The 26,135-nt window shown below is 30.9% G+C and overlaps 1 protein-coding gene across 2 annotated transcripts in view; it reads right to left on the bottom strand.

Moving 5' to 3' along the window:
• Blimp-1 (PR domain zinc finger protein 1) overlaps nucleotides 1–19,824 on the bottom strand; it is a 46,612-nt gene extending 26,788 nt beyond the window's left edge. For both annotated transcript variants that reach the window (XM_040719222.2, XM_040719223.2), the window contains exon 1: nucleotides 19,578–19,824. The gene's annotated coding sequence lies outside the window, so the exon portion shown is untranslated. The remainder of the gene's footprint in view (nucleotides 1–19,577) is intronic.
• Nucleotides 19,825–26,135: the final 6,311 nt, after the last annotated feature.

The following is a 26,135-nucleotide window of genomic DNA, read 5'->3' as shown; positions in this document are numbered from 1 at the left end:
AAAGACTCATGATCGTTTTGGGATAATTAGTGATAATACATTTATTGAAATGCACCATTAAGACGACGTAGCCTACTAGCTTGCTAAATCATGGACACTCTTCGACTACTATGTGTGGGAAGTATCAGAAAGAGAGCCCAATAAAAGTGCACATAGCATTATTGAATTCTTGTGGGCTTCCATTCTCGAGGCAGTGGGCAACATAGATAAGGAGTTTTTCTGCAAGGTGGTGGCACGTTCAGGACCTATTTGGAGACTGTGATTGAAGCTGAAGGTTTTTGGTTTGAGTGATTTACTTCAATATGTAAGAGGAAAAGATTTGTTAATTGCTAAATTAATAAAGGAAAATATATTGTAATAGTCATTATCTTTAAATTTTCTGGATTCAAAATCCCCACCCTGTGTATTTGATTCAAACATATTTTTACCAAACACTCAAATGTATATGAATATATATCCAGAAGGAAAACGATTTCCATTAGTATATAATAATCTTTTATTGTTATTTTTTAATAATAACAATAAGAAAATGAATAATTTTTCAAGGTCTTCATGCATAAAACAGCAAGGATCATTATCTCTCTCTCTCACACAAACAGTATCAAATTCATCAACAACTTCTCATTTTCTCCCTACTTTGCATTAAATCGTCGATGTGTGTTACTACTTATTACGTTGATTTCCTACTTATGTATGATTATCACTTTCTGCCTTCCAACATCTCAAAAAATTTCCCACAAGAACTGTTGTAATTTTACAAAGCTGTATAAATCAGGGGAGTACGAAAAATTTTAGCGTTGACTAGAAAATTTAATTTTTGAAATTTACGTTAGTTGTTCATCAAAAAAATACAAAAGTATTTTTATTCCCAAAAATTTAAGTTTCAGGTAATAGTTATGGATATTTGAAATTTTTCTATAAAAATTTTAATATTTGAGATTTAATTTTTGAGCTTTTTTTCCAAAATTATTTTATTAATAGCTATAAATTTTTAAAATAAAATATCCCTTTAAATTTTATTTTTTTGGAGTAACTGAATTCTTGAAATTTTTTTTGAAAAAACTAAATATCTGAAAAAATTTTTCAAAGAATTTTAATTTTTAATTTTAAAAAAATCCAAAAACCAAGCCCCTCTCAAAAATAATCCTATGGACGCCCCTGTAAATGAACTAGTAATAGTACCAGGCAATGGTCGGAGTTCTTAGGATAACTCTCCAAGAAATCCCGAGCGTACCTCTCAGTTTATCTTTATGACACCCATATCTAATTACTCAATATTTGGATGTTCTCTCCTCAAGAATGAAAAATTAAGAACTTGATAAATTAAAAAAACAAAAAAAACAATTGTGTAAGTTGACAACAAAACTCGTATATACTTTGCTTTTCTTTTTTTAGTATAAGTTGCCGGGCTAAAGCTATACGGCCTCGTTGTTAAACATGTGTGTTCCCCAGACAAACTTTGCTTTATTAATAGTGACGAAAATCGTGTGTATTTTGAGTATGTTAAAAAAGAAAGAAAATCAAAATGGTAACCCTCACAATTTGAAAATGTTTTGGAGGCGAACAGCTGTTATGAACTAATATTATATAAGTTACAATCAGTTGTGAAGAAAATAAACAAAACCATCCGCAAGAATGACTCCAATGTTGATCCTCAATTATACTCATAGTAGAACAAGTACTTAGAATTATGACTCCGCAACAGGTTCTTAAGGTTCTGTTTCGTCTTTTAATAGTACACTCAAATCTTTAATCAGGTTTCTTTAAAAATATAATTGAATGTAATAGGAAATAAAGTTTACTACTCAGGAGTTCAATATAATATTGACAACCCTAAAGGAAAAAGAAATACATAATGTAAGACGTAATGACTTGATATATTGTCAACCAAAACGAAATTTGATATATATATTTTTACTATTTTGTTAAAGATTAATAAATAAAAATTTAAGAAAAAACCAGGAGTTTATTTTTCATAGTCTGCTCGATGGAGAAAACAGACATGGGATGATTTTAAAATATTTTCAGATCCAATATTTTACAATTGATTAGATGTGCCCGTATCCCTGAATGCATTTTTTAAAATTTTATTTGACAAATATTCATATACTAAGGATACAATATTTAAAAAAAATCAAAACCTAATATTTATTAGTATATTTTCAATAACGAGACCTTAAATAGGGCTCTCCAATCTGATAAATCATTTGGGGATTATAATCATGTTGCTTGTTCATCTTGTTTTAAGCCTTGTTTTTCAATACTTTACTTGATCGAAAAGGCTGACTCGTGAGAGACAAATTTATTTAAAAAACTATATATTTGGGTTATAAATGACGGATTCATCCATTTGATTACGTTTAGTAATGTTTGCAAAATGACCATTTAAAAAAATACTTGACAAGTCTTCATGATGAATTATCTTTTGATTTTTTAACCTAATGTAATGCCCAGGGAATAAGAAAATAGTGAAAAAAAATATCGTTCAATTTTTCTAGGTCCGGAATGTTAAATACCCAGAGACTCACACTTAGATGAATGAATTTGTTATCACTTAGGTAATCCTTAAAAATAGTGCTACACCAAGTTAGTCTCTATCATATGAAATATTGAAGTTTCTAAGATTTTTCTCTGATACTAATACGATGCAAATATGGAATATCTGGCCTGATGTATCATTTTTCAGATATAGATCCGATATATATGCCCACGTCTAATAATTTTGGCAGCAGTTAAGTTGGTCTTTCAAAAAAAAGAAGAAAAAAACAACAACATCTCAACTCACCTTAACCAAGGACATTGATCAAGAGAGAACAATGTGACTTATTGTGACTAGACACATTGATACGAATTACCCTTGAATTGTAGGTAATTTATGTTCATATATGCATATTTTTAAGGTGTAAGATCTGGGTCAATTTTTTTTAAACATAAGAACACTTCTCTAACCTTGATACTCCTCCTTGTAATTTAAGAATAATGTCAAATCCTACGCATTTAATTATTATTTTTCTCCCAATATGTAAGTCTTTTTCTGGCATAGATATGTCAGAGACGTTTTGCCATTTATCAGTCTGTATTTTAAAAAAAATTCTAAATGTTTGTCAACAGTGAATTAGGGGGAAAAGGTTGGACGCCCACTTTCAAGATGCTTATTTTACATATTATCGAGCCAGAAAATGAATATATACTGGGTGCGGCGAAACAATCTTTATACTTCGTTTTTGCTATATAAACCAAGGGGTTTGTGAATGCAGTAAAATTGTGCGGGTCAAATACTAAAAAAAACACGAATTAAATCTTCCTAAGTGTCTTAGAAGCATAGAAAATGCCATTTGAACGTGACCAACGAATTTCAGTCCACACACTTTTGGACCCTGGCAAGAAACTAACGAGGATTGCAATGCAGTTGGGGGATCTCCAACATGTATCCGTACATGAACATGGTGTTCCAGCAGGATAATGTACCTTCACACACGTCCAAAAAGGCCCAGAAGTGGTGGTAGAACAAATTGCGTTTTTGCCCAAATAAAATGTGCCCCCTACTCACCAGATACCAACCCATTGGACTTCATTTTTTGGGGTGCCAAAAATGTGCTTATCAGTCCTATCAGTCTTTCGGACTGGTCCTTAAGACTTTTGGTTGTTCGAACAGTCAGTACCTCAACTCGTTAAATAAGAACAAATAAAGTTGATTGACGTCAACTTTATATACATATATTAATACTGAACTGAAAGGGACTGAATAGAACTGGACGGGATTGTAATGTTCAGTCCTAAATAAAGATTGATACAGCACTTTACATAAGTACTCAAAGAAAAGTTGTAAGGTATAAAACAGGGGGTCTCAATAGGATAGCAGCCCACTTCCAGATCTTGGAAAGCTTATGTAAGGACAATATACAACTGGATAACATCTAAGAACTTTGAATATATTTTAAGGGAAACATACATTGAATATATTTCATTTGAATTTGTCGTAATTCAAAAAGCTAATTCTTTTTGAACAATACGATATACGAAGAAGTAAAATAATTGAATCCTTTGTCTCGCGTAAACCACGTGTAAATTCACATCGGTCAACACTAATATTAATGCATTACTATTTGTACTAAACAAAAATCTGCACCGGAAATCATTATAGACATATAGAATATTTTAAGTCAAGGATCCCTCATCAGTATTGGAATCACCGTTGAGAAGGAATCAATGCATATATGAATCTACTTTGTACAGTACATAAGAAGAGGCCCTCTTTCCCAAATAAAAAGGAAAACTTCAAAACTAGAGCAAAAAAAAAAAAAAAAAACATAAATCCCTACAGTCTGTATAAATAAGCCTTTTACAGACGCTTGGCAAAAAAATAAATGAGATGCGGAATTTTTGCAAAAAAAAGAAAAAATATATATTTTGGAGAAGGTCTCTTCTCTTCTATTTTGCAAAAAATAAAAGTTAAAATAGGGGTTTTTACTACACTAACTCTTATTATTATTGCAAAGTATAGACATAGCGGGGGGGGAAAAAGTCTGCCTTCTTGGTTACTAAGGGGAAAGTTATTATGAGTAGGTATTGGCTCTTTCTGAATCTTCTTTCTCTTTTATTTTCGGCTCTCTCCTTTTCTTTGTATCCATAAAAAAAAGGAATTTGCAAAAATGGCAATTTTTGCTTTTTTTTGCCCTAGTTTCTCTTTTTTCCGTCTTTCTTTTTCTGTATTTATAATGAAAATAATTTACATGCAGAGAGTTGTGGCCTCTATTTTGGAGCTCTGCTTTTTCTATTGTTTATATGTGTCTAATTTAAAAATTAAATTGCAAACAATTTACAAGGTTTCAAAGAAATTTATGTAACTTTTTTTTTTGTTCGAGCATTATACTCAAAATACTTGGGAAACAAATCCAATGCCTCCCTCTCCCCCCTCATGCCACTAAGAGAAAGTAAAATTGTTACGAACCATGATTCTGCGTAGAAAGATCTGTGCAATTTTTTTTTTTTTTACAATATTTACTGCGCAGTTTTTTTTTCTTTCTTTCTAAATTTTGTAAGGTTTTTTTTTTTTTTTTGCAAACGTTAACCTGGATTTCCCTCTTCCACCAACAAAGAGGGAACCTTAAAAATGTATTTATTTGTATATAAATACAGCAAGGCCGTCAAGGTCATCAAAAAATGTCTTTCTAATAAAAAGCCATCGAATAATGTTTCTTTAGTAGAAAAAGTCATTTAAAAATCCTGGATTCGGGAAATTAATTTCCCCCCCCCCAAAAAAAAGCCCCTATAACGAAAAGTTCGGAAAACACTGACTGATTCTATTTCTTCATATAAATTTGCACTTTAAGGGGGGGGGGAGAGGGGGTTTAATGATGATAAAGGAGAAGGGGAAAATGTGTGTAAACATTTTTAAAATATTCAAGAAAATATATAAAGAATAATAACAGTCACTCACTGAATTTAAATATTAAATAGAACTACTTGGAAAAAAATAGCAAACGCTCTTGCAAATAACAACAATCAGAGACGGAGTTATAAACTATCCTTGACCTCATTTCACACTAGCTATGCTTATATGTCTCCGGATATTTGCAATAGATTCACTGAATCTGTGAGACAATATATGTATGATTGTCGGGACAACAGTCTCTCTAGTTATTCATTAAACGTTATAAAATTGTTGATAGGAGCTCTTACTAGGAGTATTGGGTAGTAACGCTCTATATATGTGTAACACTTCCACCTTGACAACCTCGACAGTTTCTTACGATGAAGACCGTGCCCATGGCGTACCACTCTCTCATGATTGCAGCTCAGAGTGAATTCAAATTTAGATGAGAGATGCGGCAGACGTTCATCTCTAAGATACCCAAACTAACAAGTGTAGGCCTTGAGGAGGGCCACATGGGGGCAGGTCAGAAGTCGGACATATTGTGCCTGTAGAAGTTTTGGTTCTTCTTAGCTCCTTAATGGACTGCTTTGTTCGATGTCTCCCACACTCTCTTTGTCATTTTTAGTACACATGTGTTCTATTACTTTCATTTAAAACTTTTTGTATACCCATTTAAAGGGGACGTGACATTTTTGAGGTTGTTACGCCCAATCTATAATCAAATGTCCTTAATTTATTATTTCTTAAAATTAAAAATTGTCGTCCGATCCAACCTGGAGACGGAGTTCTAATGGATCTTTGGAGATTTTACTCCTTCTGTCTCTTTATTTTATGCTCCACAGGTGTTCTACCCAACACATGATCTGCATTTTCAGCCCTTCATTCCTTAAAGCAGTCCAGATGGAGATGTCAACATAATTTTTTTTACACTTAAAGATACGGGATAAAAACAAAACTTGTTTATTTATTTTTCAGTTGTTATTTTGTTGTGTATTGAAATCTTGTAACTAACAATAAAGGTGATGGAATCGTAATTATATGATATTACAAGTTTTGTGTCCACAGTTACTATAATGAAATTACATTTTAATGGATTAAGTTGTACTAACTCATAATACATTACTTCATTGAATCGGATATTAGTTAAGATATAAAACAGATCTCTTGATCTGCTCAGAAGACGATCAATAAAAAGGATACATTTTGTCCCTGTTATGTTTAAGAGATATAAGTTTATGTCTATGATATCATGTAAAAGCCTTGAGCTATTCTATTAGCTATATTACTCTTCCACAGAGTTATATGTAAAAATTAACTTATTATTCAACTATGTAATATTACCCAACACTGCTTACTAGTATAAAGTAATAGAAGTAACATTTTGCTATGGAAAGTTTTGATGAAACAAAAGATTTCGTACTCATTATTATTATTATTTTTTTTGTAATACATAATTTTTGCCTTAGTAACCTATTTCTCTTTCTTTATTTCTCTGTTTACACATCATGCAAAATTTGTATTTACAGAATTAGCTTTATGTTCATACACATACATTCGTTCCTAGTCCTAAAAATAAAGATAGATAAGAGATAGTCTCATAAATTGTTATTTTTTTCTACGTTCTTCCCATCCCTATTTATAACCCAATTAATCGTGCAGTTCGTTTATGAAACGCCTTCTCCCTTCATTAATAATAAATCATGTCGGTCCTTTCATTGTAGTTTTGGATTCAGTGTTCTTAAAAAATAGTTATTTTACGTAGTATTGTGTTCGTCCTTATTTAGAACCACGGTCAAGTCAACTTCCACTTATCTCTCCTTAAAAAAAGGTAAATTGATCCCTCTTGACGTCAATGAAGGTGTTTTTCCATTTTTTTATTGCTCCCTTACATAACAGAAGAAATTATATAACTAAGTAAATATAATATGTTCGTATTTTTTTATATAAATATAATATTTTGTGCAAGATATGGGAATAATCTTATTATATATTTCGTATATCTTATTTAGCATAGTAAAACATCGATATTTTTATGAAAAATTCGAATGACTTACAGTTAAGGACCAATAGGGGCGGTCCCAAGACTGGACTACATTGAATAAATATGGGCCGACAAAGCTGTAAATTTGTATGTATTGCTAATAGTATAACTGGCATTAATCAAGAATTGAGTGTCTACTCAACTTTATGGGATTGAATGTATCTACGCATAAAGCACTGATACATTAAAAACATTTTGCAATGAAATTGCAAAAGAAGAGAAGGTGGGTTAAATTTGTACATTATTTTCCTTTCCTCGCACATTTCCCCGCATATTGCTCACAATATTTATTTATTTATTAGATAATTTTATTACCTTATAAAAGCATAGAGAAAAATAATTTTGCAACTTTTATATTAGATTATGACTTTAGTGAAGGGGGGGGGGGAGTAACCGCTAAAATATCTTATTAGTATGGATAAAATATTATAAGTGGGGACTTATATTTGCCCTCTTTATTTTTAGGAAGGACTTTAAATGTTGGTAGTTGGTAACTGAAAAGTTACCAACTACATAGTTAACTCATCCCATCCTATATCTGAATATTATGGTCATTGATAGATTTATGGGAGCGACGGCTATTATTATCTACAAATTCAAATTAAAATCCAGATTTTTCTTTTACGATACTTATTCTATCAACAGTTTTCTTTTAAATAGATAAGCAATGACATTTATGAGCCGATTTTAAGAAACAAGCTGAAAATAGCATGCCACCAAGTCAAAAGTGAACTGCAAAGTAATTTCTAATTATATATGTATATAAATGTGTTGAAGCATTATAATAGAACCTAGACATACTATCTGTGAGAACTTATTTTATAAAATTTACTTTAAAATAACATATTTTTCGTTAACTTCTATTAATGTACGTGTATGTTAACAACCCCTTTTTTTTGTACTTTTTTAATATTGAATGTTATTTAATTTTAGCTGAAAATGAAAGTATACAAAAATTACCTAACCTGGTTGGATATTGACTGACTAATTACAATTTATCTTGCCAATAAATTAAAAACTTTTATCTACTAAAGAGACTCAGAAGTATCAAATATATCGGTGATAAGAATTTGAAAATAAAATATTGATGACGGAATAATGCAGTTATTAATTTGCTGCAAAGCGATGTAGCTGGAATCTTTAAAAATGCGTTAAATATATTATACTTTAACTCCAAATCTATCAAAATTTATTAAAACTGAATAAATTAATATTATTTAAACCAATGATATGCAATTTGAATTTATTAAATAATAAAGAAATCCCTGAATAACTGATTTGAAAATAATCATATGCTAGAACTATTCAATCCAATTGTAAATTTTTTTAGTGCCACCCTCTACTTTTTAATCATGCATAATTAATCATATTTTTTTATTATTTAACTGGTAGAATATTTGACATTAATAATAAATTATTTAGCCATTTGCCTTTAGTCACTTTTACGATTTGTAATGCGAGATGTTAGGATAGAAAGAGAAACGACAAATAAATCAAATTCAATGTGTACCATAAGTAGACTTGGTATATAAAATTTTTAATTGACATTATTTAAATAGAAATTAGATAGAGGTTTCTGAAGAGATTTGAGATGGTAGCACGGGATCTCCCTCCAATTATTTTTACCACAGGAAGCTCTCCTTTAGACCAGATTTAGCTAGGAGTTGAGTAAAAAAATATTATCGAATCCCTTACGATCCAAGCATAACGACGGGAACCCCCTTCAACTTAATAAATAGCTCATAAGTAGCGATGAGTTTTTGTAAGAGCTTTTCTTTTGTTGATGTCTTAACTTTTTCCATGAAGTAAACATTATAGCCTATGTAAGTTATATTTAAATTCATATATATTAATTTGATCAATTTATACCTTAGATAGGCGATAATGTTTACTTCAGGGAGAAAAGTTAACACATCAACAAAAAAAAAAAAAAAAAGACAGGGGGAGGGTGGTGAAAAATTATAAATACTTTTAGACGTTATAAATGTATTATCTCTAAAAATCATCGTTTTGGATGGACAGGCCCATAGTGATCCCGTAATAGTTACGACACTGCTCTAAGTAAATACTGGCATTCGAAATAAACAACTAAAGGAAAATTTCATACTGTGTTATATTGTTCTAACAAAAAAAAAAAAATAGAAAATATAGAAATTATATTCGAAATAATCCAAATAACAGTGTAGAATGTAAAACTACATAAATTTAATAGTAAATATTTATGCTAGCAATACAAATTTTTAAATGTCGGAAAAAATATTGCAGCTTTTGAATTGTTTCTTTTTAATACCCATTAGTAATTTGTGAACTAGTTTGAAATGTACATGAAACAACAGTCTTACATACAGCTATAGTTTGAATCTCTTTGATGACTACAGTAGTCGATATAAAACACTTTGAATCGTTGTTAAAGTGGGATATTTGAATTAAAGTAAGTATTAATCCATATATATTCAGAATTAACTATCAAAAAGTGAAGCAAATGTTATTTTGTATCGTTGTTCATCGCTTAAACATTCATTTAATAACAGACAACTGCTAATACAGATAATACCTCCAGCTTGCTTCAAGAGGGTTCCTTGAATCTAGTTATGAATTGGTAGTAATGAACGTTCTCAACTTTTATTTATTAAATATATAGCTAGAAACATATAATATGACCTTGAAAATAATCAATATTCTAAAATGTCAATGCTTTAGTTATTCTTCTAAGAAAAGGGGGATAGTGTTTGGTTTGGGTAAACCTACCTTTAAGCTTTTCTCGGACTCGTAATAAATGACTTGTAGAGGGATTTGTCTGAAGCCCACAACAGTATAGTGGCCTATATCATGTACAGAATGAGCAGCCAAAATTTGCAGTAGTATTTAATAAGGATTTAACCCCCATTATTTGTAATTACAAAGCTTCATTGTGGAACCAAAAGACAGACCAAACAAAAATAAATCCACTGTCTCTAAGTGTAAAAATTGTTGGAGCAAAAAAAAAATGCAACGCTTCTGCAATCTTTTTCGGCGGAAAGAGATGGTTAGCATCTCCGTCAAGACTGTGTACAACATCAAGGAGTCCATTAAACTAATATATAGCCAAGAAGAACTAAAAATTATGGAGGAACAATATGTCTGACCTCTGGGCACCTCGGCGGGCCCTTCTCTAGCTCTGACCTCCGACCCTCTTAATAAAGAAGAACGTCTGCCAACCCTTCTCATCCAAATTTGGCTTTGCTCTTAGTTACCATCCTGCCAGTGTGGTACGCCATTGACACAACCTTCATGGTTAAGAGCTGCTTATCTTTACCTCGGCTTGTCGAACCTATTATTTCTTTGAATGAGGACATATTGGATAAAAAATACAACCAAATATAGTATTTAAACATAGTATAAATCGGTTTTCAGTTGCCTTTTCTTTATTCCATAAAAATACCGGTTTTAGGAACAATAAAAAAATTAATGTTCCATGTATTGGTCAGATGGAGGTACACTGATTAAGCATAATTCAATATTATACTATTACAATTACTCCATCTGGCCATATAAATTATCTTTCAAGTCCATTGTGTTCAAATGTTGGGATCACCAATGAAGAAGTCTACACAGGTTGGTTATCTTACTTCAACTAACTTTATTAGAACCCTTCTATGAGACATATTAACACGGTATGAACAAGAAGAGCTCTAAGAGGTCCTTCATACATTTAGTTCAAGAGAATAATTTCTCCCGAGGGCGTTGTCCATTGAGCTACATCGTTTCATTTACGTTTTTCGTAATTTAATCATGTTATTGCGAGTTTTGGATCAACACTCTGTTTTACCTATTACTTCTTCAGGAAAGTACTATTCGTTACAAGAAAAGTATTATAATGTACGTGTATAAGTTTGGAACAGGCCTATATGTAGACAATTTATTTCTAAGGACTTTCCATGTTATAATCTTCAAACTTCAACAACTATTCTTTCGAAAATATAGATGATATATGATTTAATAGGTATTTCTATCATCCAAACAAATAACATTTTAAGCCATAGAACCACTTTAAAAAGAAGAATTGTTGAGGTTGAAAGACTCCAATATACACAGTTCTTAGAAATAAATGACCTAAATCCAACATCACTATTAAAAAACTAGGATCCAATATTTACATTATCTCTCTTTACAAAAGTTTAGAGGGATTATTACTATTGACAAAAGTCTAACATTACATAGAATCCAAAAAGGTAAGTAATACACACATAAGACCAGAATTAACTAGATATATACAAAAACATTTTTTCAAGTGTTATTTGGAAAAAAACATAAAAAGGAAAAAGAAGAGAAAAAAATAATGTCAATTTAAATCATATGTACATAGTGTAAGGAATTGAGAGGCCTTAGATACTCACATTGTCTCTCTCTTTCTCTGTTACTACTCAGGGAAAACCTGTTTAATGGATGTGAAATCAACCAAAGTATCATTGAAAAACTCACTAAATTATATTTATTAGAAGTGAAGGAAGGGAGTAGCTTAGAAACGCCAGCTTGTTTGACATCAAACAAATGGTAAAACTATTAAATAATACACAAAGTTACCTCTATTGTAACACGCAACCTTTCTCACCAAAACAAAATGAAAAGAGACAGAAAATCACGGGGTAGCAGTTGTTGAAAATAGTTTACCGCTCGCTTAACAAGAGTTTTATTCTTTTAAAACAAATCTACCTTTAAAGCACTGTCATCTGAAAATAAGGTTTTAAAACATATGACCTACTAGTATGTTAATAAAAGACACCAAAAATCAACGTTGTCACCATGATATTAACCTTGAGCACCTATGAGAGAAAAGAAATACACACAGATCCCATTCCGTATCTAACAATGAGATAGGCACGAATTACTCTAAACTCGATCCTCAATTCTACTCCGAGTCCAATAAGGACTTACGCTTATAACTAAGTAACAATTCCTTAGTTGTACTGTTTGTCATTCATAATGTTGTGATTGAACATATATAGGCAGGAATTCCCCCAATCTTGATAATTAATTCTACTTTGAGTCCGTTAAGTATTTACACATATTATGGCCAACCCAATCTTTATCCATGAGCTCATGCACAACATACTTGGATTTTCCCTTCTCGAAAAAGATAAAATTATGATAACACCTATGAGGAAAAAATTCCCCCCCCCCAGTTCACTGTCGCTCCGGTACAGTCAGTCCTTAAAAATTGTAAACCTCGGTCTTGGATTATATCCTTTGACTATATTTATTTTCTTTTTTTATCACTGACAATCCTAGGGACTTACAGTTTTAAAGTACTACCTACTACATCTGTCATTATTGAACATTGCCTGACAAACCATTCAGGCAATATGCATAAAAATAGGAAAAGGATGTTTGAAAAGGGAGATGGAAGGAGCTGCATGTTTTCAAACAATAAAAGGATGGAAAGGATACATACAGTTATAGTGAAACATGATATAGGACTATGACGTGACGTCATACAAACAATACAAGAGCTCCATAATAAGTCATGTGTATTAGAGGAGTTTCTATATTTGTTTTCTTCTTCTTTGAACTGGTCATTGGATAAAAATGTTCCTTTTGGTTAGAAATGAAGAAATATAAGTTGTAGTCAAATTAAATCTATTATTTTTTGTATGAAGAACTGTTGCCGTTTTGAAAATAATTTATGTATGCCTTGTCCAAAACAACTGGGACACTCGATGAGGTCTTAATGAAGTGAACTTTTCACAAGAACTGTTTGACTTCACTTAAAAAAAAGGCATCAATTTATACCACAATCATGGAAATATTCGAGTGTCCTTGATGCAATCTATGCCGAATGAGGCAATGTTGAGATTGAAAAACTCCAGAAGCCTGTACAAGTCCTTTGTCTGGAGAGTAAAGAAGGGTATTCGTTTGGCAACACAACTCTACTCCATACCATACTGCAAAGAATACGTCGACTTGGTTTTTACTTTTTTGGACCAGCTAACTGTACCTCAATCAATTAACTTCTTTGTGTGGGCTGTACAGATCCTCCACAAAATCCAAACTAATGGTCAGGATCTGGGAGGAATCCCGTTTGAATAATATTGAATAATAATAAGAGGAAAATGAAATGACGTCATGAATGGAGAAGTGAGATTCTTTCATTTTCTTTATTAGTCTTGAAACTAAATTGTTCATTGCTGGAGTTTCATAATCAATAACAACACTCGTAATATGACAAAGAAAAAGATGATGTTTTTATGGGATACATGTAAACGGACTCTGAATATAAGGGAAGGGGGGAATAACCGCCCATTTTTATTAGGTAGGTAGAACATATTTGATGACCTAATAAGTTGAATGTATGATTATAATTATTATTGATCTTCATATATTTTAATTAGATTTTATGACATCATATATTGTGTCAAAACAGAGCTCCGTGTTGTTATGCCAAGTCATCATGTCAATTTCTTTTGTTACTTACTCCAATTTACTACGTATTTAACGAGGTGTTAGTCTGGAAATGTAGTATTTATGTAAAATTGAATATTGACTCATTCCTTCTGAAAAGAGAACATGAACCTACATCTAAAGACAACATGATCATGACTGATAAATAATATATTTTAAAGAAATACATTCACCACTTCCTTTAGGTCTTTAACAGCATCACTAGTTGTTGTAGTGGTCCTTGGTGGAAGACTAAAAAAAGTCATTTCAAGTCTCGTTTAGTCCCTGTTATTCGTTCTTAAAAACTCGTCCCGAATTTTAAAATGCCCTCTACAACACATCATCTTCAATTAATATTACAAGTGTTTTGTTTTTTTTGCCCAATTCGTCCATCATAAAAAGAAACGTTATTGTTCACTTTATAAAAATTTTATTTGTTACATTCAGCTTTTATAAGAAATGGAAACATTCTATTGAAATGGTCAAAGATTTTTCAATTAGCGCACAACCCGAAAAAAAAAAAAAAATAATAATGGCCCTTAGGGTGGTCAGTTTGTTTTTTAAACGACTGGGCTAAAAATTTTACTCCTATATGAGGTGTGTTCAAAAAGTAAGATGACTTTTCAAATTTCGAGGGGAAGGTACATTTGGTATACACGATTTTTTTAGTTTTTTATGCTAGTACACGAACATATATTTACTGTTTCAGTATATATTATGTTTGGCTTCTTTGTGAAAGGGATAATGGTTAAAAGTATTTTGCGTGTTCGGCGATTTTTTGCCATTAAAAACATGGATAAAGTAATTTCCATCAAATTTGTGTAAAAATAGGATGTTCCAAAACGCTTGTAATGTTGACAGTGCATACAGTGAAACTGTTCTAAGTAAAAAAAATGTTTACAAGTGATATTAACTTTTCCAAGATGGCTGGGAAGATTCCAATGTCAAGCCTCATCCTGGACGCCCAAGCACGTTAACAACAGATGAAAACGTCGAAGTAGTGAAGAAAATTGTTTCCGAAATCGTCAAATCACTATCAGAGAAGTTTTTGAGAATATTTACATATTGATTGGCTCGTCCCATATTTTTTTTAATTTTTTCAAACATTTTAGGCATGAGAAGAATGTTGAGTAAGTTTTTGCCGAAAATACTTTATTCTGGACAAAAACAAGCAGACAATCATGGGCTCATCCTCCATATTCACTAGATTTGGCCCCATGTGACTTTTTCTTGTTCTCAAAACTGAAGAGACCTATGAAAAGACGGAGATTTGCAACGATTGAGGAGATAAAGAATGGATTGTTGGAAGAGCACAAGTTTATAACGAAAAGTGCTCATGAGAAGTGCTTTGAGGATTGGAAAAAGCGTTGGCACAAGTGTATTGCATCTGAGGGGGTTTACTTTGAAGTGGGACAACATGAATATTAATGAATAAATCAATATTTTTTCTTAAAAAATACAAAGTTTCCTTACTTTTTGAACACACCTTGTATATATATTAAAATAAAAATAGATGAAAAATCAAAAGCCTTTTAAATTAAAAAAAAATAATAAAAGGGAAACGACTTATTTACAAAAAATAAAGTTGAACAACTCCGCCATGAATGTATCAATAAAAAAATACAAAGTATTTATTACTGTTTAGACTTGGTCCAAGATCGAATTTTCTTTTTCGGATCACCCTTAAATTATTTTTTCTAGACCAATTTAAATCGATATTCCAGTTCAGACTGCGATCTCAGAGCGTAGACCAACGTTCAATCGTTTTACAAATCGTGGACCAATTTTTTTCGCTCTTATTTATTTTATCCCTTGTCCTGATGTAAGGCATAAACTCTAAAATCCGGGATTCACACATAAATAGGGTTCTTTTATTATACTCGCCTCATTTTCAGTTAGAAACAACCTTTAAAAGACAGCTATCAAAATTTCATGACAATCTGATCTTTAGTTTGTGAGTAATTGTGCTAAGTGTGACGGTACTTTTGTTATTTCCAAAACAATGGATCAAAAACAATTTTGTGTTCTAATTTTACACTGCTTCTAAATGGGAAAAAATATGTTTCAAGTTAAGAAATGGCTGGAAAAGTATTTTGGGGACTCTGCTGCATACAACAAATAAAAAAATAATAATTTAAAAAAAGACGATTTTAAAGCAAAAGAAAAAAAATTCTTTGTTAAGACTGGGACTCTTCTAACCATGCGTTTTGGGTTGTACAAATACAATTTAACCAACCCATTTAACTTCCTATAACGTCGCAATTTTGGCGAATCTAGAGCAAATTTATGGTAAAGACCGAATACGTTCAGTCCACTAAAGATTATAACGGTCCAAAACCGGTCTAGGATTTTCAATTCAAAATCCAACACTAGTGTTTATAATTTATCAGATGACCTCATTTTGGTAACAACAAAAAGAAATACTAGATGGTTAAGATTTTTTTCTTTTTTTTTTTTTTGCTTTTCTTTGGTTATTAAATATGACTAATAATAATGAAATTGTTTGTGGGTATCAAAAAATAAAATAAAAAAAGGTTAATAAACTCTATGCAGGAAGCAAGCGTATGATATGTGACCAAAAATAATGGAAACACAACATGGAAAAAAATGTATAGCAAAACATCCTTTTATAGGTCAAAACTGTCTACAAAAAAGCAAATACATATGTGTAGAAAATAAAATGTAGAACCATAAGCAAACTAACTATAGCAACACAAAAAGTTAAATGATTTGAGAGAGCCTCTAGAGAAAAACAACAATTAAAAAACTCATGCATTCTAAAGTCGAATAAGTTTTAATAATAGAATTATATAGAATATAATACGTTAAATCCTTTTTCCCTGAATATAAAAAAAGCTACATTCCACAGAGTATACATTTCAATCTATCTTAATAAATTAATGTTGTCTGGATATTTTCTATAGACTCATTTTTGCATGTGCATTAATATCTTAATGTGAGTTCACTGCATTTATTTACAATACTAAATATAATACCAGGGTCGTCCCTCCTTTACTCCTTTATGGGGAATAGAAAAATATCAACGTTATATGGAGACTTTTTTTTGGTACTAAACGCCCTAAAATGAGAGAAATCAATTTTCAAACCCCACTTTTTACTATTTTTTATTTGTTTTGTTTTTAGTATGCTTATGACAGTAAAACATTTTATTCATCATAAATTATTTAAAATAATGTATGCCAGATACGACACTTGTACGATAAGACTATAATTTAATCTAAATCGGATATATACTAGTATTGAGAGACTCGGTTCAGCACCGATTTTTTTTTTTTCGGTTCGGTCTTAAGTGATTTTTTCTAGACCGATTTTTTTAGGTCTCACTTTATGGACCAATTTTTTGTCGGTATCAATTTATGGACAGATTTTCTCGGTCTCATATATTATGAGAGACCTTCTTTTTTTTTTTTTTTTTTGATCAACTGTCATTCACTTTTTCATAACAAATCTCAAAAGTACACGATAAGTTCTAGAACAACATATACATATCAGAATTAAATTAATCCGTAAAATCGGCCTAGACCAACTTTTCCGGTACCGAACTACACCGAACTTTTCCTTTGGACTGATCTAGACCGAGCTTTGGACCGAATTAGTTCGGTCCAACAAAAAGTATAACGGTCTCAGACTTGTCCAGGATTTCCAGACAGAAACCCAAAAATAATATTTACCTGTATTTTAATCCAGTCATTTCAATACTGTAAAATCTAAATAAATAGACCATAATTCAGTGACGTTTTTATTTCCAAGCCTGTATTATTGACAAAAGTTTTATGTCTAGCTGCATCAAATACTTACAAAGCACTTCCTTCCCCCTGCTTGCCCTATGAAGAATTATACACTTATACTATATGAATATATATAGGCATAGTATGAACGAACTCAACAATAAATATAAAAATTCTTGTTAACCTCAATATAAAGTTTTTATCATTTATTAAAGTAATATAATAATAGGCTATATGAGGGGCGTGCACAGGATTATGTATATATTTTTTTTTGTGTGGTGGGGTTTTTTTTTTTTTTTTTCAAAAATTATTTTCGAGAAAAATTTGGAAATTTAATTTTTTTGGAAATTTTTTCAAAAGTTCATAACTATTCTCAAAACATTAAATTTTTAAAGCCAAAATTCAAAAATCCACAGCTGTTCAACAAATTTTTTAATTTTTTTTAATGTTCCTTTAATTAGTTAGATGGAGCTACATTGATTAACCATAAGTAAACATTATAGTATTACAATTACTCCATCTAACCTAGGAATTTTTTTGATGAAACCCATATTTCTTTCTCAAGGAATGACCGTGGCGTAAATGTACGTTTCTTTTTAATTTAAATATTAAATTTTCCGTTAAAAAGCTAAACATCCTTATTTTTTTTGGGGGGGGAGGGGGATGGAATCATAATAATTTCAAACACCGCATTATGTTGTATATATCCTCACCTTTTCTATTCTTTTTCAATATGTCGTACTGAGCTTTAGCTCCACACGCTCGTTTTTTAAGCTAATCTAAAGTGACAATCATTATTTTTTATTTTAATTTCCCTTTATTTTCTTTTTAATATGGTACAATGAACTAAAGTTACACACACTAGTTGCTTCAATATTTAATTCTTAGATCAGCTATTTAGTTACGCAGTTATAAATGTACGCATTGATATCGACTGTATATCTTTTTCTTTTTTAGTATTATCAAGTGATGGGACGATTAATCGGAGAATAGGATGGGTTTTTTTTTTTTTTTTTTTTCCTACAAAATTTAACTCTCTGTGAATAACTATGTATTTTTGAAATTTTTTACAACGAATTTAGTATTTGATTTTTTTTCCGAAGTTTTTGGAGAAAAACTGTGAATTTTGTTAGAAAAAATTCTAGAAAATTATTTTTTTTTTTGTGAAAAACTGTAGATTTTTGTAATTTTTCTCCAAAAAAATTATTCTTTTATGAAAAACTGTGGACTTAGGAAATTTTTTTCCAAAAAATTTAATTTTTTTGAGCAGCTTAAAAATTGTTTTTCATAAAAAATATTTTTTTGAGAATATTTTGTAAATTTTTGGAAAAAAATTGAATATCAAATCTTACATTTAACATTTTTTTTCAAAAATATTAATTTTTGAAATTATTTTACTAAAAATGTAACTTTTTTCAAAATAATTCTACAAACCAAGGCCCCGAAAATATAATCCTGCGGATGAACCTGATAGCAAAATTGTATTTTTTAACTATTACTACACAAGGATAAAACTAATTACAAAAAGAAAGATGTTATGCTGTCAAAATACATGTGTATTTTTAGAACCGCGTGCTTACATGATTTAAGTAATATCCTTATTTTATTATGAGGATCAATTTTGGCTACTTTAAGCGTAATTTGCGACATATTCAAAGGGTAAATGAGAAGTATTTGTTAGTAAAAATTGACGTGTATTCGCCAAAGAGTGTAATTGTAATTTAACCTCCATTTGGATAAATTATTTCTAGCTTGCTTTTGTATTGATAGGCCATAAATTAATTCTTCACAGAAAACACATTGTTCTATCTCCTATTTATAATCGTAAAGCCATGTCTTCAAATGAAAAGTTTATACTGCAACAACATTCAATTAGGAAGTGATAAAGTATGCCATAGAAAAGGGTAATCGACTTGCAGGAAGTACATATATTATTTATTTGACACAACTTATAGCATGGAAAATATTAGAATGGACTTTAAAATCATCTTACCTGGAACTTTATAAATATGTCTACGATTTGAATTTAAGGAACAACACTTCGAATATAAAAATGCAAATTAGGAAAAATGGCTTGAGTTTAGAAGAGAAATGAAAATATTATCCTGAATGCTTATAAGATTTGTTTCTTGAGGATGAGCAAATATTTTATATTAGTCCTTTTGTAATAAATTCCTTATTTAAATTTTTAAATGCTAATGTAAGTAGATTTTTTGGTAAACTTATCTCTTAGGATCACTTTTACAAACTAAAAGAATATAAATTATAATATATCTCCAAGTTTTTTTTATTGTTTTTCTAACATGAATGATATGTTTGAAGATCCGCAAATTTACACGGATTTGTATCGAATAATACAAGTAAGCAAATGCTGTTGTTGTTTTGCAAAAAATAATAATAATGTAATATTTATGAAATATAAGATCAAGGATCTTGGACCGTTATAAAGAGAGTTTAATCGTATGTACATTCGATTCATCCATGAATATCGGAGTAAAATGACGCTACTCAATTTAACAAAGGAATTTTTATTAATGAAGGTCATTTGACCGGATTTGTTCTGTTGTGTCTATTTGCAAATTAAAAAGTATTTTTAAGGAGCCTTAGTTATTGCGGGCCTTTATACAAAACGGATTGATCGCACCCAAATCCATTGGCTGGGGTTGAAAATTGTACTAGGGGGAAGAGCCGGTCCTAGGATTTTTCTCGCGGTCGGAAAATATTGACTTTTTATAGGGAAAATAAAATATGTACCTAAACGTTTTATATTATAATCGAATAACGTTTTTTTAGAGAAAAATGTTTTATATAATTTTATTTGTTTGTACAAGATGAAGTAAAAAGTAGGAATGTACTGATACCAAATTTTTAACAGATTCTGATAGTAATAAAGATTACGATAGTGATTCTTATTAATATTATATATAAAGGAATACCATAAACAAATAACAAAATAATTTACTTTTTTAATGTTTAACTTTTTATTAATTAGGGCTTGACAAGCAAAGACAAAAATATATCTATCACTGAAATTTTGCCCTCTTGATAACTTCAGCCACATGCTTTCGGAAGCTTTGTCAGGCCCAGGTCACGCTGTGACGATCTAGCTTTGCCATTGTTCTGGTTCTAGTTCAACACTTTTAATTAACATTCTTTGGATGGAGGAAGTAGCCAAAGAAGCAATTACAGCTCTCTAAAGACAGTGCATCCACCCACAAGGCCAAAAAAGGAGCAGGATCTATTGGCCACAAAATGTCCTCACTTATGAAACCCGGATTTTTGCCCTGCAAACATCCTGAACCAATGAAATTTCTACCTTTGGGGGAGGGTCGAGGATTAGGCCTGTGCCACGTATGATTCGTCTATGGAGGCTCTGAATAAGTCCATTACCCGTACAATGGCAAACCTGGATCTGCAAGAGAGGTCGCCAGGAGCTGCCAAAGCTTCTGGCGCCATGTGGCCGAGATTATCAAGGAAGGCAGATCTTATTATAAATGATTGAATGTCATTAAACGTAGCTTTCAAATAATAAAAAAATATGGTTCCACTCTATCTAGTTCGTACCTTATGAGCCTTTAAAGATTTTCCCAATTTATTTGGACCACCCTGTATATATGTAAACACAGGAGGGTACAATATTAATTGTATCAAAGTGGTGTAATTAAAAGGATAATATGCTGATGCTGAGCTCCATAAAAGTTAATAACAGAGAGGAATGAAAGTTATGTATATTTGAAACAACAAAAACTTTCATTGACAATTAATCGATTTGATCTGACTTACTCTCATATTTTATTTGTATTATTCACAATAGTGTCTTATTCTGTAAAATCAGAAATAAATACGAAACAATGAAAATAATAATTATGAATATTCTGAGTTATTTCTAAAAGAAGGTATGTTCGTCGCCATTGCGTATTTAAAAACTTGGTTGATGGACAATGAGACCAGCTATAGTCCATAGCGTAATGCCATTATATTGATAAGCAAAGAAAAAATACTAATAGTCGTATGGAATTTAATGAAATTTCCTGGCAATTGCAGACTACACCAACGACAGAAGAAGCTTAAATAATTTTTCGGCAATAAGACATAAATTGAGGCTAGGACATTTTCGGGGGATATTGTCGGTCATTTCAACAATTTGAATAAGAAACTGTGAGGTAAAAGCAAAGGTATAGCTGACATAAGGACTGAGGTTAAAGTTTTTAGTGAGATGTTGGCTCTTCACAAGCCATCTTAATCCCATGTACCCTCTTTCTATTTTGAACCTTAAACAAATTTCGAAGTGATGTAAGACTTGTGGGGGGGGGGGGTACTCTTAATGACCAAATCGATTTTATTGTAGGATTAATCAATGATTACAAAACATCAATAACTTTAATCGTCTATTTCAATTCGTTAAGTACCATTTTTCTACCTGTCCAATGCAAAATTTAAAGATATAGCTTAGAATTGACGCGCAAATGATAGTCATTAGAGTTATAATACGTTTAAATAAAAATATTCAAAATTTCTAAAAAAATTATTTTATCTAGTTAAACAGTCTTCCATTCCATTGGAAATCTATTTTTTTGCGCCTGAAAAACGAAACTGCAGTTTTCACCGATTTCTTTTTTTCTTTTTGATTTTGAATAAATTTAGAAAACCTTCTTATTTTTATAGTGGTTTTTTTGAGATGCCAATCACATTTTGATATATAACTCAAACCCCTATCTAGTCTCCTTGTGCTCCAAAAAACGATTTTTGTTTTTTGAGTATAGCATAACCCCCCTCCCTCTCAAACCTTTCAATCCTTACGAGGATCAAAAGAACTACCCTAGAAAATTTCAGCTTTCTAGGTTCAACGGTTTGGTTTTGCATAAAGGACACAGGGAGACACACACGCTCACGCTCTATTTGTCATAGATATGCAGATGATTAAAGTTGCATAAAAGAGAACAACCTGTCGGTATTTAAAAGAAAAAGAAAATTAATATAGTAACTCTTACAATTTGAAGAATGATTAAGAGAAGAACAGTTTAGCTACTCTTCATCATGCATAGGAACTCACACAAATGATCACGTTGTGCTTAGATGTTCTCTATTCAAGAATTAAGAAACTTAGATATTAGCTTTGACAAATAAAAAAACTATATTCACGTCGCAACAACAAAAAGTACCGCACTTGTTTTATGACATATTTTAGCCAACTCTATGTATTATCACAAATGCAAAATGTACATATTTGTTGATTCTTCTCCATTTTATTTCTAATGTGATTCTGGAATCTATTTAACAAATTCTACCAATTGTCAATCTCCGTTTTTAAGTTAAATAACACTACTAAATGAGTTGTATTTTAGCAAGCTTTAAGTGGAACTCAAGTCCATGTGTAGGCAGGAATTGTTCCGTTGTCGTATATTCATTAGTTGAGGATTGAGACTCCCAAACATCCTAATTTATTTGGAGTTTGTATAATTACGTTTCATTCTTAAACATTCGTAGTAACTCTTAAATGATATTTAATAACAAAAATTCAAAATAAAAGAGGAAGTTTGGAGATCACAACCCTCAAATTATGAATATTCAAGTCCGATTTTGAAGTCCCAGGTTAGTGAAAATAAAGTACGACTCGAGTTACCAGTACCCCATGAATGGGTCTCTAATTTAACCTATAAATGTAATTCTTCCATAATTACTTTTGAGTATAATTTAACTGACATTTAAATATACTACTTTATTTAATGATACTGAGCATCTTTAAATTTGTACACATACATAAATAGCTAGATGTATATTGTATATAGTCATTCCAAATAGCAACAAACGTCCTCGAATACATTTACATAAACTACTTATAAACTATTTAATTAGTTTGCAAAATATGCCTCAAAAGTTTAACAATAAAGCTCTTTTTGAAAAAAAAAAAACTTTTTTATGAGAGTGGGAATATACATCATGTTAAAAGAAGCAATGTACTTGGATACATTTTACTTGTATACACGGGCGGAAATTTTTTTAAGACTATTTTCAATCGCATTTTTTGATAAGTTTAGTCAGTTAAATTTTAAAGTTTCAGTAATCATATGGAATCTTAGGTTCCCTGCTCAGAATATAAACGGGCGAAGCAAAATAGTAACAATGGAAGGAACAGAGATGTCAATGCTGTTTTAGTCTGCACCAGCAAAATTACACCCTCAATGTCGCTAAGGCCAGTTTGAGTCGACTCAGAGTTCGGTTTGCTTTTGGGGATAACCTTAAAAAAGTCTAACAGTAGTATACTAACAAATATGAAGGATAAGGAAGACATTTCACAAGAACCAAGCTATGAAGTGAAAATGGCCCACAGTTTATAAGGTCGTCATTTTTTACAGCCTTATAAACTGTGGTCATGGTGGAAAGTCAACGAAGAGGATTGAGACTTGTCTGCAACTTCTGTGTAACTTAAAGACAATGGAAATCGGATAATTTTTCCGATGAAATAACATTTACTGTTCCAACAATCAAAATGACTTTGTGGTTTGTTTTGGAAACACCAACAACAACCTTAAGATGGTAACCAAGACTAAACAACCGGCCTCTGTGATGATGTTAGGGATTCGAGTCTCAATGGAAGAAAAATCTTGTTCCTTCCTGGTGCGGACTAGAACACCAATGTAAGCTGCTCTTTCCCCCCATCGTGATGATCTTCCTTCTTTTATTTACGTTCTTTATGTATAATGAAAGCTGAGAACCTAAGCTTTTATTTAGTTACTTGCTCTATCAATTAAAAATAGACAAATATTGACAAAAAAAAAATGGATAATTGATTCTGGCGGTATAGCGGAAAAATCCAAACTTTTAGTTGTATGGCCCATTACTTAACTATTTTATTTTTGTTAGTTGTAGCAAATGTGGGATGTAGTCAAATAAAGATGGGTGTCATTTTATGGTGCTTGAACATAATATAGACAGAGAAAACGTAGAATAGATAAAATGTCAAATGTACAAAACATAGAACGGACAATTTGATGAAGATTTTTTAAACAATCAATAATTACCAGAACGATGAAACGCAATGGACAACGTACTTGTGAGATGATTACTCTCTTGAACTTAATGTGCATAAGTTTGCGCCCTGATAGTTCCTAGATAATGAAAGTAACATTATGTATATCTTCCTCAAAGACGATTCCAAGTTCAGATGGAGTAAATAATGTAATACTATATTGTTCACTTAATCAGTACATCTCCATCCGGCCAATTTAAGGAACACTAAAATATAAAATGGAACCTAAAAAATGCAAACAATTCCATTATTTACGTAATTAAATATTTGTAGTAAACTTAAGCGAATAAATGAATTTTTTTTAAAGTAAGAATTAGGACTTTTATGGTACGGGGTTGTACCACGGTTTGGTTCGGTAAAACTCATACAGTTATTTACGTTGTACCATCGGTGCGGTACGTATAGATATAATCGCATGTTAAATATGTTACTATTATAAAATTAATACTGTGGTTTGTACCAAACTGTGGGTTTAGTGTACCGTTCCCGCCATAGGAAATATACCTTAATTGGTTGCAATTTCATCATGTCTTCAGATCTCTATGTTTCTGCATTTTTTTAGTTCAATGATATATTTAAATTCTCAAAATATCCAAATAAAAATTGACTGTTGTTTGTTGTGTCTGTTTGACATTTTGTCCATTTAATGTTTTTCCCTTACGTGTTTTGTCTTTAGACGTTTTGTCTTAGTACCCTTTCTTATCTTAAAAAGAGACATAGCATGAAAAAAATTGTTATTTGAAAAACTTGGACTGATCGAATCCAGACTACACGGGTTATTGCTGTAAATAATATTCAAAATACCATGTAGGATATTATGTTAATATTAACATGATTAAAACCTTATAAATGTAAATTTGATTAGCAGTTTTGCACTAATAAATAACTTTTGTTCTTTGCAAAAAGATAATTCAGAAAGTAGCTTTAACAAATGAATTCATTTAAATAATGATACAATGAATCAGAAGACCCTCAAATCCACTTAGTATAAGATAATTTTACACTTCAACTGATACTCCAGACATATATTTGAATAAATTTGAACAAATATTTATACATTAAATGACTAAGGACAAAAAATTGTATGATAAGACTTTAAAAAGCAGAGGTTATTAAATAAAAATCCCATCCGATATTTTATAAATGATTCGATGTACCCGTATCCTTTTTCTTATTTTATTTGACTCTGGAAGCTTATGGTTATTTTGGAGCATTAAAAAAATTAAAAAATTATATTCATGAATTCTACATATTGAACCATTGCCTCACAGTCTTTTTAACTTTAAGACAGACTTTTCACTTACGTCATAAATTGCATCCTAATTGAAGGAAACACCACTTTTCTGGAATAATATTTTTAAAAACTATTAATGATGACATGTACTTCACTTCTTTCTTTAAGGATATTGTCCTTATTTATATATCACTAGCGGTGCTCCCTATATTGCTCGGAGTTATTACATGTCGATAAAAAGACAAAAAGACATACAATCTGTAATGTAAAGGAAAAAAAATATTTAA

This window comes from Lepeophtheirus salmonis, chromosome 9, assembly GCF_016086655.4.
Source record: "Lepeophtheirus salmonis chromosome 9, UVic_Lsal_1.4, whole genome shotgun sequence".
Lineage (NCBI taxonomy): Eukaryota > Metazoa > Arthropoda > Copepoda > Siphonostomatoida > Caligidae > Lepeophtheirus > Lepeophtheirus salmonis.
This window is presented reverse-complemented; position numbering and strand designations above follow the sequence as displayed.